This window comes from Macrotis lagotis, chromosome 2 (genome assembly GCF_037893015.1).
Source record: "Macrotis lagotis isolate mMagLag1 chromosome 2, bilby.v1.9.chrom.fasta, whole genome shotgun sequence".
NCBI lineage: Eukaryota > Metazoa > Chordata > Mammalia > Peramelemorphia > Peramelidae > Macrotis > Macrotis lagotis.
Window position 1 is genome coordinate 217,694,734 of NC_133659.1, and position 17,591 is coordinate 217,712,324.

General features: G+C 39.5%; 1 protein-coding gene across 4 annotated transcripts in view; it reads right to left on the reverse strand.

The window, feature by feature from the left end:
* The window catches only part of HELZ (helicase with zinc finger), a 321,547-nt gene extending 304,407 nt beyond the window's left edge, over positions 1-17,140 (reverse strand). For all 4 annotated transcript variants that reach the window (XM_074224754.1, XM_074224753.1, XM_074224752.1 and 1 more), the window contains exon 1: positions 17,056-17,140. The gene's annotated coding sequence lies outside the window, so the exon portion shown is untranslated. The remainder of the gene's footprint in view (positions 1-17,055) is intronic.
* Positions 17,141-17,591: the final 451 nt, after the last annotated feature.

Consider the following 17,591-nt stretch of genomic DNA (forward strand, 5'->3'; position numbering starts at 1 on the left):
ACTGGGTTCAAAAGCTTAAATGACATGTCCAGGAAGAAAATGACAGAGGATGGTCTTCCTGGATTCCAAGTCCAGTGCTCTATCTCCACTGTTCTCCTTGCAACACTTATTTTAACACAATTCTCTTACATTGCATGTTTTTTTTTCTTTTGAATATTCTCTATCCAGTTAATCTGGCTGATCAGTCAAATATGAACTAAGAAGGCTCTACAAGTCAGGCACAAATAGTCAATATGAACATTTGAAGTGGAGATGTCACAAAATTTGCACATCTCACTTTTCTTTTGAGCTAGTGAAATTCCGCTTCACTCATAAAGCAGTGTCTTCTTTGATACGGGCAACACCATGCTGTGTGGTCTTTTCCCAGAATCTCCCCCTATCATGCAACTGATTCCAAATTTCTTCAGAGATACCTTGAGTATATCTTGAGAGTGGATGGTGCAGTGCTGACTGGTAGAGAATCTGTTTTCTTGGTGTTGTGAGGCCAAAATTAGCACAAGCGCACAGAATCTATCTACACTCTATAGCATCTCAGCCTCAGAAGCAATATAGAGTGCATTCTCATATCCAGTCTGTCTCCTCTAACGAGGATATAGTTTTTCCTTTCACATCACAATTTCAGCTATCTTGGAGTTGATATATTGTGGGTAGAATAAAAATTAAATGGGAATTTTTTTGGAAGTTTGCAGAATCAATAGGCAGATTTTGCAGGAGAAGCTGCAAATGACACAGAGCCTATGACCAAATACTTAACCAAAATTTTACAGTAAGATACCCATAAAAGAAAAGTAAAAAATTCGGCCTTCTTCTCTAGTACAAAGGAGGCAAAGGCAAAAGTTTTATTCAAATATTCCAGATTACCAAGGTGATGCATCCTCAGGCCCTGTGGAAGGGATAAAGGAAGTCTACTAGATGCCAATGTTTGCTGTGAGGTACATGCACAAAGTTTTATTGCATTTAGGTAAACAAAGATAATGTTGATGACAAGATCATGAGATGCACAAGTCTTTAGAAATAAATAACAAGAGGGTGGAGCCAAGATGGTGACAAGAAAGGATCCTGTCTTAGGCGCTCTCTCATAAAACTTATAAGCTAAGGACTCAACTAAATTTTCAAGAGACAGAACCCAATGAGGCCGTTCTCCTACTCAAGGTAACCTGGAAAAAGAGCAGGAAGGCTCTGCTCCCCGGGGTCGGAGGGGTGGCCTGCCAGAGGGGTGGCCCACCAGAGTGAAAGAACTTCAGCCTCCTGGAGGCAGCCCCAGGGTGCTGGGAGCCGTGGCTCACAGCAGCAGGGGAGTCTCTTGAGCTACACCCCAGGGAGCACCAGGCACAAATTGGGGGTACAGGGCAGGACCTCTGCCAGAGAGCAAGTTCCAGGAACAGAAGCAGGGTGGAGCTGGTAAGCAGGAGCCCCCAGGGCATGAGCCCATTGAACCTAGGGAGGGGAGTGAAGAGAGACTGCCAAACTCTGTCCTCTGCCCCTGGAACAGGACTCTGGGGCTCTGACCACATTCAGATCCTGATCGCAGTCTAGGCCCCCCATAGAACAGCAGCCCCCCCCACCTCAGCCCCATGGCAGAGGGGGGCGCTTATGGTCATTCACAGACCAGGAGGGAAGACAGAGCCTCACATACTGAGACCCTTGTGGGAGTGTCCTAAAAGCTCAGGAAGCATCCCAAAAACAGGCTTAGGCTGGGGAAATGAGCAAGCAGAGAAAAAAGAGGAACACCATTGAGGAAATATTTTGCATATGAGCCCAAAAAGGATCAAAATACTCAGTCTGAAGATGAGGAAGCACAAGCTCCTGCATCTAAAGACTCCAAGAAAAACAGAAATTGGGCTCAGGCTATGACAGAGCTCAAAAAGGACTTTGAAAATCAAATGAGGGAGTTGGAAGAAAAACTGGGAAAAGAAATGAGAGAGATGCAGGAAAAATATGAAAATGAAGTCAGCAGCCTAGTCAAGGAAATCCAAAAAAATGCTGAAGATAATAGCATGCTAAAAACTAGCTTAGGTCAAATGGATAAAACAGTTCAAAAAGTTATTGAGAAGAAGAATGCTTTAAAAAGCAAAATTGGCCAGATGGAAAAAGAAATAAGGAAACTCTGAGGAGAACAAATCCTTCAGACAAAGAACAGAATTCAGGGAGATTGATGAATTTACCAGAAATCAGGAATCAATACTTCAAAACCAAAAAATTGAAAAATTAGAAGAAAATGTGAAATATCTCATTGAAAAAACAACTGATATGGAAAACAGACTTAGGAAAGATAATTTAAAAATTATTGGAATACCTGAAAGTCATGATCAGGAAAAGAGCCTTGACATCATTTTCAAAGAATTACTACAGGAAAATTGCCCTGATATTCTAGAAGCAGAGGCCAAAATAGAAATGGAGAGAATCTACCAATCCCCCCAAGAAAGAGATCCCAAAAAACCAACCCCTAGGAATATTATAGCCAAGTTCCAGAACTCCCAAGTCAAAGAGAAAATATTACAAGCAGCCAGAAGGACACGGTTCAAATATCGTGGAGCTGCAGTCAGGATCACACAGGACTTAGCAGCAACTACATTGGAAGCTCGTAGGGTTTGGAATATAATATACCGGAAGGCCAAAGAGCTTAGAATGCAACCGAAAATCAACTACCCAGCAAAAATGTATGTCCTCTTCCAGGGAAAAAGATGGATTTTCAATGAACCAGGGGAATTTCAAATGTTCCTGTTGGAATGTCCAGAGCTGAACAGAAGGTTTGATCTTCAGATACAGGATTCAGGTGAAGCATGGAGATTGGAGGAGAAGGGGAAAATATGAGGGACTTAATGATGATGATGAACTGCATGTATTCCTGCATAGAAAAATGACACTAATAATACTCATATGAACCTTCTCAGTTAATAGAGCAGGTAGAGGGAGCCTTTATAGTTGAAGCACAAGAGAAAGCTGAATTTGAAGATAAAATATGGTGTGAAAATGGAGTCAATAGAAAAAAGGGAACTGTAATGGGAGAAAGAAAAAGGAGGGGGAATAGGCCAAGATATTTCATATAATAAGATTTTTCTTTATTACAATGAACTATTACAATGATATGGAAGGGGGGAAGGCAAGGGGGAATAAGGGAATCTTTGCTCTCATCAGAGGTGGTTAGGAGAGGAAACAGCATCTATACTCAATGGGGTATAGGCATCTGGAGTAAGAAGGGGGGGACAGGGGAAAGGGGGGGGGGGGGTGTGAGTGATGGAGGAGAGGATGGACCATGGGGGGAGAGTGACCAGATATAACACATTTTCTTTTTTACTTCTTGCAAAGGGCTGGGATTGGATGGCCTGTCTGGGACCACAGGGCCAGGTGGATGCTGGGCCTAAGGGGTGGTATGGGGGCTCAGAGCCTCTTGGCCCCAGAGCCAGGGATCTGTCTGCTGTGCCACTCAGCTACCCTACAGCAGAGTCAGAGTGAAAGGAGAGAGAAAATATAATACATGGTAGTGGAGAAATAAGAAAGGAGGGAGTTGCGATCAGCAATGGCAACGGTAGAAAAATATGGAAGTAACTTTTGCCATGGACTTATCATAAAGAATGTGATCCACCCATGACAGAGTTGTTGGTGTTGGAACAAAGACTGAAGCACATTTTTTATTATTATTGTTTGGGGGAGGGTGCAGAGCAAATGGGGCTGGGTGGCCTGCCTGGAACCACATAGCAGGGTGATCTTTGGGTGTCTGAGGCCGGATTTAGACCCAGGTGCTCCTGGCTCAAGGGCCGATGCTCTGTCCAGCACCCAAACACCCCTACTATTTTTGCTATTTTATTTTATTTTGGGTCTTTTTTTTTCCTTTTTTTTTTTTTTTTTGGTTTTTGCAGGGCAGCAGGGTTCGGGTGGCTTGCATGTCACACGGCTGGGTGACTGTTGGGTGTATAGGGCCAGATGTGGGCTCGGGTACTCATGGCTCCAGGGCTGGTGCTCCGTCCATTGCACCACCTGGCCATACCTACAATTATTACTATTATTTTTTTAATTCCAATTTTTTTCTCTCCCCTTTATCACTCAAGCAAGTCTATATTTATGGGGGGAGGGGGTATTTTGTTTACTCTTAAACAAGAATATTTTATTAATGTAAAAAAACATTATTTGTACAAAATGAGAATAAATATATTTTAAAAAAAGAAATAAATAACAATTGCTGTTGCTGTTTCTGACTCCATTCCTCCCAAGGACTCCCTGCCATGTCTGATAATCTGTTTCTACTCAAGGTGCTAATGTCATCCAGAATTACAAGCTTGTCCTATCAGCATATTGATGAGTATCTCCAGATCATCATAAAATGTTTCTGTGACTTCAGAGCATAGACACAGATGATGGTACAATGGTGCTTTCCTGCAAATGGCAATCCTGTTGTTATGAGCCTTTTGGCAGGAATAAAGGCTTGCTGACTATATTTGTTTTGATTGTTAAACCTAAGCCAGTTGTATAGCTCTAACACTCTGGCCATTCCAAGAAAATGTGTATCCAGCTTTGCCTTCAGGAAGTTGTTCTTCACTTGCCATCATTGTTTCACTCAGGGCTGCTATTTGAATATAATATCTGCTATGCTCTCTCATAAGAGCTGTTTGTCTTTCAGATCTACTGGATTTTATGTTATCCATATGGCAAGTGCATATTCCATGTACTAATTTTGAGTGAAATAGTGAGTGACACTTTAAGAACTATTATAGGGGCATCCAGGTGATGCAGTGGATAGAGCACTGGCCCTGAAGTAAGGAGGACCTGAGTTCAAATATGACCTCAGAGACTTAATAATTACCTAGCTGTGTGACTTTGAGCAAGTCACTTAACCCCATTGCCTTTTAAAAATAAAAAAAAAGAAATATTATACAATTATTACAGAAAAAATATGGAAAGACATAGTTAGATGATAATATAATTAAATCATATCTAAAACTAGCTGAACAGTCAAAGAATAGTAATAAACAGCTCAATGTCAAAATGACAATGTGATTAATATGGAGATATGCTTGACATGACTGTATCTTTATAACCTATATCACATTGACTGGGGACAGGGGAAGGAAGGGAAGAAAGGAGAAAAAGGTTCAAACTCAAAGTCTTACAAAAAAAAAAGAATGTTGATCTTTACATGTAACTGGAAAAAAATAAAACAGAGTAAGGTAAAATTCTGAAAAAAGAATGTTTAAAAGTCTCAACATTGGGGCATCTAGGTGGAGCAGTGAATAGAGCAATGGCCCTGGAGTCAGGAGTACCTGAGTTCAAATCCAGCCTCAGGCACTTAATAATTACCTAGCTGTGTGGCCTTGGGCAAGCCATTGCCTTGAAAAAAACCTAAAAAAAAAGTCTCAAGATCACATATTACAAAGAATAGTTGAAAGAAATAGGAATATGTCACTTGAGGAAAAAAAGAAAACTTAAAAAGAGAACGCTAACCAACCTCAAATATTTAGCAGACTTTGGATTTCATTCTTAGAATGGTAGAGTAGGAATTAAATTTTTCTCTCTTTGGCTTTCTAGGTAGAAGCAATGAAGAGGAAAGTTGAGGATGGATGTAAGGCAAAACTTCTTAACAATCAGAGTTTTCCATTAGAAAAAAAGAATTACTTTAATCAAGGGTATGTGTCCAATATGTCACAAAAGGAATTCAATGCAAGAGATTCTATGAAATTTGTTTAAGATGGTCCTTTATACAAAGCGTCACCATTTATATAACCCATGCTTTTCTCTTTTCTCCTTTGTTTTATTATCATTGTATTTCTTATTCCAGAAAATTATAAGGTTTAAATTATAAAGATTAAAAATCTTAATCTTAAGAAAATATTAGTAGAATTAAAACTTATGGGGGGGGGGGGAGGCGGTACTTCAAAGTACTTCAAAGTCAAAGACCATTCCAATGATTCATAATGTCATGGAGGTATCCCTGGGTTCTTAAAGGCTCTATCTGTGAGGCACATGTTTACTATTCAATAGGAAAAGTTTCAAATCTGGATCTGCTAAGAGACTATGTGTCCATCATGTAAAAAAACTGACTAAATGTGCAGAGGTTTGCCCTCAGCAGAATTATCAACAGATGACCATAATAAATTTATGAAGATAATTTATGGAGGCATAGATAGGGATTGGTCACCTAATAAAGAGAATAAACAAATCATTTAATCAGTGTAAAATGTTCTCCCCTTACCAAATCACTCCTCTCCAAGTCTCATTAGCTACACAATCATGATTTTGTTACGATTTTTAAAGTATTATAATAACAATGGCCCCTTTATCACCATTATCTCATTTGGTCCTCACAACCACCATGCAAGCAAGGCAAGTAGAAGAAATTGGAGCTCAGATAAATTAAGTAATTTGCCTGGAATCAAACCTAGGAAAGTGATTCCAAGCCCAGGACTCTTTCTAGGACACCAAGCTTCAGGATTAACACTGGCAACAAGAATATTAACCCCCATTTCTGAGTACCAAACAGAGATGACAGTAACTTAAGAGTAAAGAATATAAATATTAAGTTCATATTCCCATTTGACGTTTGAAATATTCTCCATACAATACTATGTACATAACAGATAAATCAACAGCCTGGAATATTAAACAGTACTGCATACCCCCCAAAAAAATCAGAAAAAAAGGGGCAATCACTTCTAAAAATAATAATATGAAAATTTTAAGTCCTCCAAAGTTCCACACCCATATACATGGAGTTTTAACTATTTCCATCTGGGGTTTTCTCCTGTTTTTTTGACTCAAGCCCATTCTCATAAAATTGGGAGAAGCACCCTATTAAGCAGTCTGATACTTTCCATTTGCAAACAATTATAACTCAAGTCCTCTTAATAACAAAGATTATACAATACCATCAGTGGCTTAGCTGACAACAATCCTTTCTGCTCATTACTCTTTCATTGTCCTCTGACAATACACTAGTACTTTTCTTGTCTTTACCTGTCTACTGCCCTTAAAGGATTCCCCACCACACTCAGGAGGTCAGGGGTCAGAGGGAACAATGTTATACTATTTCTTTTTCTTAGAATTCTTGTTTTAAAAAACTGAGTTAAATCTTGCACTATTATCCTTCCAACGCTCTTCCAAGAAGTTGTGTCTTTCCCCAAAATATCACACATATAAAATCTCTGCATTGCCATATACCCAATACCCAATTTCACTTTCATAAAATATTATGATATAGTACATCAATTAAGCACACAGGCAAAATTCAATTTAATTTAGCAAATATTTATTGTTAACCTACTACATGCAAGTTATTATGCTAGTCAAAAAAGATAAAAAAAACACAGTCCTTATTTTTAAGTAACATGATCTAGCAGCCCTTAATTCACAAATAAAAAGGATTACCATTTTTTTCAGAAAAGAAGTTGGCAGTTTACCCTCCAACTCTTCTCTGAAATAAAAAGGCTTCTTAAAGCTCAAGGCAGATTTTGTTCTGACTAAATACATTATTCCATCTTACCAAACAAATAGCAAATTTTGGCTGTGACTATAATTTTTTTCAAACTGCTGTTTTCACTTTCCAAACACCTCCTTTTTTTCTTACAAACTATTGCTTTGTTTCACTTATCTTTTTTAGGTATCATAAAAAGTTTATTTCCTAAATAGGCTCTGCATAGTAATCACTACAGTTTTCTGCATAACACCCAAAAAAGAGAAAATTCTTTAGGATTTCTTTAAATATGCCTATAAATATACCATTATGTCAAAATTCTAGAACAATACTCAAATATTCAGTTGTTAAGATTTCAAAAGAACACTAGTTTGCACAATATAAAGTACACAGGAAAAAAAGAAACAGGTAACTCTGGGTTTAGTTCTGCCAGTAAATGTATGACCATGGACAATTCCTCTGTGGGACTTAATTTCTGCATCTGTAAAATATGGCAGATAGAATATATAGGTGGTCTCTAAAATTCCTATTAGTTCTAGAATCCTATAAATTCAATTAAAAGCACAATGTTCCTCAAACATACAAATAGTTAGGAATTTGGAAACTTGATATTAGAATTATTTTGCTCACAAAATACATTCACAAAAAGGATGCACATATGCCAAATCAGCAAAAATTACTAAGCAGTATAGTGCAGAAAATATTGTAGAAAGGTGCACTAAATAAGGATGCACAGCATTTAAACACTGCAATTCAATGTCCTACCTGTCATCTTCTCCTACTCTTTTGCCTCCATCTCTGCCACTGCAGGTGAATCCCAGAGAGGTTTACAAAAATTGTTTTGTGAATTGCATCAACAACCTGTTAGCAAGGGATAATTTCACCAAAAGCACAGAAGGAATTTTGGTATAAAGAAAGCAAAAGAGTGAAAAAAGTAAACTGATAATTGCCCAAAACACTCAAAATGTGTACAGGTATCACAAGCTATAAAAAGTCAAGCTAACACCTCTGTCAAAAAAATGTATTCTCTAGAAATTTGAAAGAGAAATCACTAGGTCAGTTTTGGTTTTACCAATCTAAATCCTAGTAAATCTATCAATCCTTTGAGCTGAATATTCCTAACATAAAAGAACAGACTTACGTGCCTGTTAAGCATTGCATTCAGAAGCATTTAACCTGCAAAGATTTAATAGGATGAAAACTACTTAAACTTGGGAAGAAAAGTTCCCACAATTATAAATGTCTGCACTCTCCTTAAAAATATTTTTTGGGGAGCGGCTAGGTGGCACAGTGGATAGAGCACCAGCCCTGGAGTCAGGAGTACCTGAGTTCAAATTCAGCCTCAGACACTTAATAATTACCTAGCTGTGTGGCCTTGGGCAAGCCACTTAACCCCATTGCCTTGCCAAAAAATATATATGTGTGTGTGTGTGTGTGTGTGTGTGTGTGTGTGTGTGTGTGTATACATGTATTTTTATGAAATATAATTGCTAAGTCATTTATAATTCCTTTTCAGAAAATCTTCCATTTGTCAAAAAGCACCATGATAATCATAACAAAGGATTACTACTGATTACATCTTTCAATTTTATGAATTGCTAACTAACCTAAATAGATACCTAATCGCTATCAAAACTCTTTTCTTTAAAATTTCAAAGCAAGGCTACCAAATCTGATACATCAAAGGACTATTTATTATTCATTCTAACTGAATAGAAGTGGAATAGTCATCATTTGCCCAGCAAGTAATCAAGACAGAATGAATAGAGGTACATTCTAGGTTGAAGAATATGCCACAGTCCGATTTCCAGTGACCAAATGACCATGTCTGTTTGGACCAAAAAGATGATGATCAACAGAAGAAGATTTTCACAGTCACTAAGAGCCCAAGATAAGCAGTTAGAAGGTAAAAGAATTCCAGTGAAGAATTGAAACAGGTAGCCATGGATCCTGATTCCAACTACAAGCAATCTTGGAACCTCTAAAAGAAAAGGAGTCTCAGCACCAAAATCCCAACCAAGTGAACTGCTATCCTCCAGGTCACAAGCAATATGTTGCATAGCATAATCTAATCTATTAAAAGTTTTTTTGTGATTTGATTGAATACAATTATAAATGGGGAAGTACTGGGTACATTTCCAAGGTTTCTAGGTAAGAATTCAGCCCAAAAGTATGACACACCCCCAAAGGCTCTATTCACTCTGACAAAAGGGTAACAAATATTTACTTAAGTTTATTAAAAAGCATGCAATTATAACTATTTTTATACTGCTGCTTTTTAAAGTTCTTATCCTTCCTCCAAAGGAGTTGAGAAATTAAACACCTGTTATTAAGTTTGTCGATTCCCTACAGTATAATTCAAGAGCACTAAAATGCTTATTTTTCTACTGCTAGGCAAATATTTGGACCTTGAATATAGCCTATTATTTTCATGGGTTGTTATATTTTCACATGTATACAAATAAAAATGTTACAACTCATTCTCTATCAATATACAAACAATACATTAGCACTTTTCTATTAAATCCTGTTCATCTACATGCTCCTTCATAAATTTCCTAACTTTTTTTAAAATATTATCTATTGCCCCATCTAGACCGTTGCCAACATGGTACGATATATGGAACAATAGATTTGGAGTCAGAAAACCTGGATTCAAATCAGTTCTCTGCTGCTCACCTGTATGACTTCTCCAGGCCTATTTCCTCATGTGAAAAATGAGAACACCGAACTAAAGGATTTCTAAGTTTCCATCCAGCTCTTTGTCCTATGATCATTTGTGAGCAAAAATTACTTTTCATATCTTTTAAACTTTTTAGCACTATAAGTAATTGGGAGAGTAGGGAGAAGGGAGGTGGCCTTTATACAGCATTTATAAGTACCAGGCACTGTGCTAATCACTTTTTCCCCCAAGGTTATGGGTTAAGTGACTTGCCCAAGGTCACACAACTAGGCAATTAGGGCAGGTACTCTATTTAGCACATCACCTAGCTGCCCAGCTAACCACTTTTTAAACAATTATTATCTCCTTTGATTCTCATAACAACCCTGGGAGGTAGGTGCTATTAGCATTCCCATTTTACAACTGAGGAAACTGAGGCAGACAGGTGAAGTGACTTGCCAGAGTCACACTACTAGTTTAATTATCTGAGGCTGGATTTGAACTTAGATCTTCCTGACTCCAGATCCAGGTCTTTTTTTACTCACTCATATCACTAGCTGCTAATAAATAAGTACTCCATTAAAAAAAGCTGACTCAGCAATGTAAATTGATTATCTTTGCTATTTAAATTATCTTACTACAAAATTGTGAAGTCCAAACCATTCAAATTTAGTAGAGAAAATAAACTAATTCTAAAACAGTATAGTGTTACCAAAAAAAAAAAATGGCTTGATATCCCAACCAAAAAGCCCAACTTAGAAAAATATCTTAAAATTGCCCAAAGACAAAGATTTTGCCTTAACACAACTTATAATAGTCTGATGTTCCCATCAGTGAATGTTGTTCTTCTTTCTTCTTCCACTCTGACTACAACTACTCGACTATGACTACAACTATTACCACCTATGACTACTACTATTGCTATTTCTAAACATTTTAATAGAAGGTTTTTTGTGGGCAGTTAAGTCAGCACAGCAGATAGTCTTTCCATTTCTACCTCCAAAATACCTCTCACATCTTCCTAAGTTCAAATATGATCTTAGACACTTACCAGCTTATGTGATCCTAGGCAAGTTTGCCTCAGTTTGTTCAAATGTAAAATAAGCTGGAGAAATGGTAAAATATTACAAAAGTTTTGCCAAGAAAGCCTCAAATGTAATCCCAAAATCAGATATGAATATCTCAAAAAACTCACAAAAATTGTGATAGTAGTGGTAGTATACTACTTGTTTGCCAGCCAATATATTTGTCAAATATGAAAAGCATTTTAACATTTTTAGGCCTTGGGGGGGCAGCTAGGTGGCTCAGTGGATAAAGCACCAGCCCTGGAGTCAGGAGTACCTGGGTTCAAATCTGGTCTCAGATACTTAGAATTACCTAGCTGTGTGGCCTTGGGCAAGCCACTTAACCCCATCTGCCTTGCAAAAACCTAAAAAAAAAAATTTTTAGGCCTAATATTCCCTATTTCTAGATGTTATTACTTTGATAATTTTTCAAAAGGAACCAACATTATAAAAACAGTATTAATCTACTAAATTTTAATCCCACCATAACCTATATTTTTCTAAAATAACACCAGAAGCTTGAATTGAGTTATACAGGACCTGAATAAGTCTCTGGCTAATCAGGCTGGCAAATGCAGGATAGGAGAAGGAGGTGAAGAGACAAGGGGTGATGATGATTCTCCTACCCAAAAAAAAAAAAAAAAAAAAAACCCTGACAACTATATACCAATATTGTTGCTCTTCATACGTAACTATCTGCCTCTCAAATCAGTCACTCAATAATACCCCTCTGACTAGTTACTTTTAGATTCCCAATGTTTGCTGAGGTGGCCCTTCTCACCAAGGTCAATCTCTTAACATATATACCCTTGATCCCATCCCCTCTAATCTTCTCCAACAGACCTATCTACAGGTTTCTTTCCTGCTGCCTATAAAGACCCAATTATCCCTCATGATTAAAAAATAAAAATTTAAAAACCTCTCATTTGGTCCTGCTATCCCCTTAAATTCTCATCTTTCCTCCTCCTGACTTTCTCAGGCAAATTTCTTGAAAACTGTTCTACATTCAGGGCCTCTCCTTCCTCTCCTCTGAGACTATTTAGAACATTCTGTAATCCAACTTTTTTTTTTCTAGTTTTTGCAAGGCAGATGGGGTTAAGTGGCTTGCCCAAGGTCACACAGCTAGGTAATTATTAAGTGTCTGAGACTAGATTTGAACTCAGGTACTCCAGGGCTGGCGCTCTATCCACTGCACCACCTAGTAGCCCCGTAATCCAATTTCTAATGTCAAATGAAAATGCCCTCTTCCAGCTATTTGGAACTATGCCCAAAGGGCAACAAAAACAGACATACCCTTTGACCCAGCAATACCACTACTGGGTCTATACCCTGAAGAGATGATGAAAAAGGTTTTGTAAAAACATTACTTGTACAAAAATATTCATAGCAGCCCTGTTTGTGGTGGCAAAGAATTGGAAATCAAGTAAATGTCCTTCAATTGGGGAATGGCTTAGCAAACTGTGGTATATGTCTGTCATGGAACACTATTGTTCTATTAGAAACCAGGAGGGACAGGATTTCAGGAAAGCCTGGAGCGATTTGTATGAACTGATGCTAAGTGAGATGAGCAGAACCAGAAAAACACTGTATACCCTAACAGCAACATGGGGCTGCTGACAATCAACCCTGAAGGACTCACTCAATTCCATCAGTGCAACAATCGGGAGCAATTTTGGGCTCTCTTCAAAGGAGAGTGCCATCTGGATACAGATAAGGGGCTGTGGAGTTTAAACAAAGTTCCAGGACTATTCCCTTTAATTTAGAAAAAAAACAGATATCTTATTGTCTGATCTTGTTACCTCTTAGACTTCTTGTCTCTTCTCTAAGGATATGATTTCTCTCTCATCACACCCAATTTGGATCAAGGTACAACATGGAAACAAAGTAAAGACTGACAGATTGCTTTCCATGGGGGGGGGGGGGGAAGTAAGATTGGGGGGTAAAATTGTAAAACTCAAATAATATCTTTAATAAAAATTAATTAAAAAAAAAAAAAGAAAATGCTCTCTTCCAAAAGTATCAAAGAGCTCTTAACTGGTAAAGCTAACAGCCTCTTCTCAATTCTCACCCTTCTTGACTTCTGTATAAGCATCCTACACTGCTGACCACTGTCTCCTCTGTGATACTTTATCCCTGCTTGAGTTTTCATCACACTGCTCTGTCTCAATTCTCCTCCTAGTTGTCTGTTATTTCTCAGTCTCCTTCAATGGATTATCATCCATGTCATGCCAGCTTTCTATGCTTACACTTCAAAGGCTATATTTTGGGCCTTATTTTCTTCTTTCTCTATATTCTTTCTCACTTGCTGACCTCATCAATTCCCATAGAATTAATCAAATCTATGCAGAAAACTGAAGCTAGATGGCACAATAGATAGTGTGTTGGGCTTAAAGTTAGAAAGACCTGAGTTCAAATTCAAGCTCAGAATTTTACAGATTGACCCATGGACAAGTCACTTAAACTCTCTGCTTCAGTTTCCTCATCTGCAAAATGGAGATAATAATAGCATCTACCATCCAAAGTTGTGGTAAGGATAAAAAAAGATTAATATCTAAAAACGATTCTACAAATAAAGTACTATCTATATAAATGCTAGCTAGATATATAAATGCAGTTCTAGTTTCTCTTCCAAGGTCCAGTTTTACACAAATTCACTGGACATTTCAAAATTTAAGCCCCTTAATAATCATCTCAAGTTCAAAATGTCCAAAACAGAACTCACTACCTTTGCCCCACCCCTTGCCCACTCCTCTTCTAAACTTCCCAATTTTCATTAAAGACACTACCAACCTTCTGGCCCCACTGTCAATCTTGACCATCCCAAATATTTAATCAGTTGACAAAAATTGCCATTTCTCTCACAATAATACCTCTTGCTCCAACCTCTTTGCTCCAGTCACACAGGCACCACCCTAGTTCAAGATGTCAACAATTTTGATTTGGACTCGCTGATTCACGTTTCTCCCCAATACTATCTATCCTCCACATACTCTCCAGTGATTTTATATAACACAATCATCTCTAGGATCAACTATAAACTCTTCTGTTTGACATTTAAAGCTCTTCATAAAGGTCCCACAAAATACCAAGCAAAACAGTCTGAAAAAGCCCTAGTTCTCCTTCCTCATCTCTACACCTCTTGGAATGTCAGGGCTTCATTTACTGGTTTACCTGGCTGCTAGTGCCTTCCTTCCTCAGGTTACCATGTGTTTATATGTATTATGTTTATGTCTATGTATATGCATATCTTCTCCATCACTAGAATGAAAGCTCCTTAAAAAACTGTTTTGCTCTCTTTGTAATCTGGCACTCTAATATGGTTGAATGCATTAATGACTCATTTTAAGAAAAAGGTTCAAAAACAATTACTTTGAGAAAATTTTAGGTGATATATTTTCATCCTATTCGTATCCCCATAAGTCCCCCCAGAATCAATATAAAAATGCCTATCTTATGTCTTAAGTTCATATTTTCTAATTAAGAATAATGTTAATACAATGGACTTCCAATGCATAGATGATGAGGTCTTTTAAGTAAGGATCAATATGGGGCGGCTAGGTGGTGTAGTGGATAAAGCACCGGCCTTGGAATCAGGAGTACCTGGGTTCAAATCTGATCTCACACACTTAATAATTAACCTAGCTGTGTGGCCTTGGGCAAGCCACTTAACCATATTTGCCTTGAAAAAACCTAAAAAAAAAATACAAAAAAAAGTAAGGACCAATGGTGAAAATTACAACAAAGTATGTTTTGATTTGAATTACTAGAAAAATTAAAGGTATTATAATAAGAAATAGGGTACCTCCTAAAGTTGAAAATTCCCCATCACTAGGGGCATTCAAATAGAGAGATTTGTGATAAGGGACTGGATAAGATAATTTCTGAGTTCATTTCAGACTATGAGATTCTTTGATTCCATGAGGAATTTCTAAAGAAATAGGTCTTATTTACACAAACCATACAACAAATCAGTGTCATTAGTTTGTATTCATATCACACACCATTCTGTTATTTCAACATTATTACAAAATAGAGTAAACAAATATGTCCAGTTTCCAAAGAAAAAAGACAATGACTTGCCCAAGAGTCATCTTCCTACTATAAATGTGAAACTTTACAACTTAGGAACAAACTATTCACATAAAATATTCTCTGATATTCACTTCATTGATATTCAGATGACATCTCTAATATAAACACATTGCCTGCCGTTAGAGTAAAAACAAAGTTAAGAAAGCTACATGTAGAAATTTGAACTTAAAACCTATAATTGCCCCTCTGAAGACAAAACTGATGGTTTTTATAAATGTCAGAAAGCTCCCGACAAGTTCTAAAAAGTATAAGAAATAGGCTGATTCAGTTGGATATTTGAATATTGAATGTCAGTTTTCTCCTTCTAAATCTATTTCCCTATCCTTACTCCTAAGGGTATGATTTACTTGATGGAAAAAAAAAGAATTTTGATTAGTTTCATTATTACCCTTAGGCATAAAAAAAGCATAGAAAAGAACATAAATTGCTTGAAACCTCACCTTACTCATCTCAAGAGCAATGGAGTTCATGATTGATCAATTAGTAAAACTGTTCATCCAATTCTTGAAAACAATTTTTTAAAAAAAGGGAAAATATGTCTACACAATATCACTATTAGAGGTAAAACTTCTTGAATATTCTTCAACCTTAAGTAAAAGGGTATCTACATTTTAAAGGGAAAAAAGCAAATTACCAAATGACATACTAGGAGAATATCCAAATGAATCTGTTTCCTTTATTTTAAAAGTATTTCATATCAGAATAAGATGGAATCTATCTTGAACCTGCTGTTCAAGCAGGAGACACAAAACGCACAAAGGTTCTTCTTCCACCCTCGGTGATTTTGAAATCAGACAAACTAACTCAAGCAGAGACTTATAAGGTCCCCATTCGCCGCCTCCCTCTCCCCCCACCCACGCCCCCAATATTTGCACGTTCACATCCCACTACCACCACTAGGGGATTCGGCTAAGTACCTCTCTGTGGGGAGACTTTTCTTTCTGAAGTGATGTTTTTCTAGGACGACGTTATAGTGGGGTGGGGGCGGTAGGGTGGGGCAAGACCCAAAGAAAGAGGTAATAATATCTACTCTAGCTAACGGTCAAGACCCATCCACATTTAACCCCGGTCCTTTTCCGGGCCTGGCCGGGAGAGGAAAATTTAAAAACACATTTTTTTTTAAAAAAAAACAGGCTTGATTTAGGAAGAAAGGTGGCAAGTGAGAGGTCTCAAGCGTTCCCTGGGATGTTAGGCTGCCCCCCCCCGCCCCAACGCGACTATGGGTCACTTTGAAAGAGCTCCTTCCAGGTGATGAGGAGTGGAGTTGCTTTTTTTTAATTATTCGTTTTACTGGTATGTTTGTGTGTTGGTACCAAATTAGATTTCCGAGGAAGTAGCTTGGGGGGCGGGGGGAGAAAGGAGTCAGTCTTGGGCAGAGCGGGGAGCGGAAACAAAGCTGACCCACTTCTGCAGGCCGGCCTCCGCAGCGGCAGCCCCAGCCCCGGGGGGCATCCGATAGCGGGGGGCGGCTGGGGGGGGGGGGCGGCGAGCTTCCTTCCCGGCCTCGCCGCCCGCTCCGGGGCCGGGCCGGGCCGGGCCGGGCCGGGGCCGCTCCGCTCTCCTCCCCGCACAGGGCACACGCCGCCGGCCCCCCGCAGCCCCGGGCCCGGGCTAAGGGAGGAGGGCGTCCCGAGCGGCCGGGCCGGGCCGGGCCGGGCCTCGCCTCACACAGCCCGGCTCCCCAGGCCCACAGCCCGCTGCTCGCCTCCGGGGCCGCCGGGCCCAGGCTCCCCCGGCCCCCGCCGCAAGCCGGCGGGAGACGGAGCCGGCCCCCGGGGCCGGCCCCGGGAGGGCCCGGCCCCGGAGCCGAGAAGGGGGAAGTCAGGACTTACCTGTCATTACTTTCTACGCCATCTTGGATCCACTTGTCAACGTCCCCACAAAGCATTATGGGAAAGAAAGAGCCTTTAAAGTGACTCCCCCCCCAACTTCTCCCCTCCCCCCTCCTCCAGCCGGCCTGGCTTTGCTCGGCCCCCTCCCCCAAACCCAACTCCCGCCCTCTCAGCTTCCACCGCCCCCTCGTCTGGGCCACGCCCCGAGCCGGAAAGTTTGTAGTGGGGGGGGGCCGCAAACTCGGCCCCTTGGTGTCCCCCTCCCCGCCCCCCGCCACTACTCCCATTTGCATCTGAAATCCGCAGCCTAGTTTAGCCCCCTCTTGAGTTTGTTGCTGTTGTTTTTCCTCTTTTTTTTGGGGGGGGCACTGCTCCTGCCTTGGGATGCGGAGATGCCAGGCGCCCCTCCCCCACCCGTCCTTTGAGCCACTCTTCTCCCCTTTGCTCAATTGCCCGCCAGTCTGGGCCTGCACCCCCCCCCCCAGCAACCTTCTACAGTCGTAGGATTTTCCCCCCACCCTCCTCGGCGGTTGAGA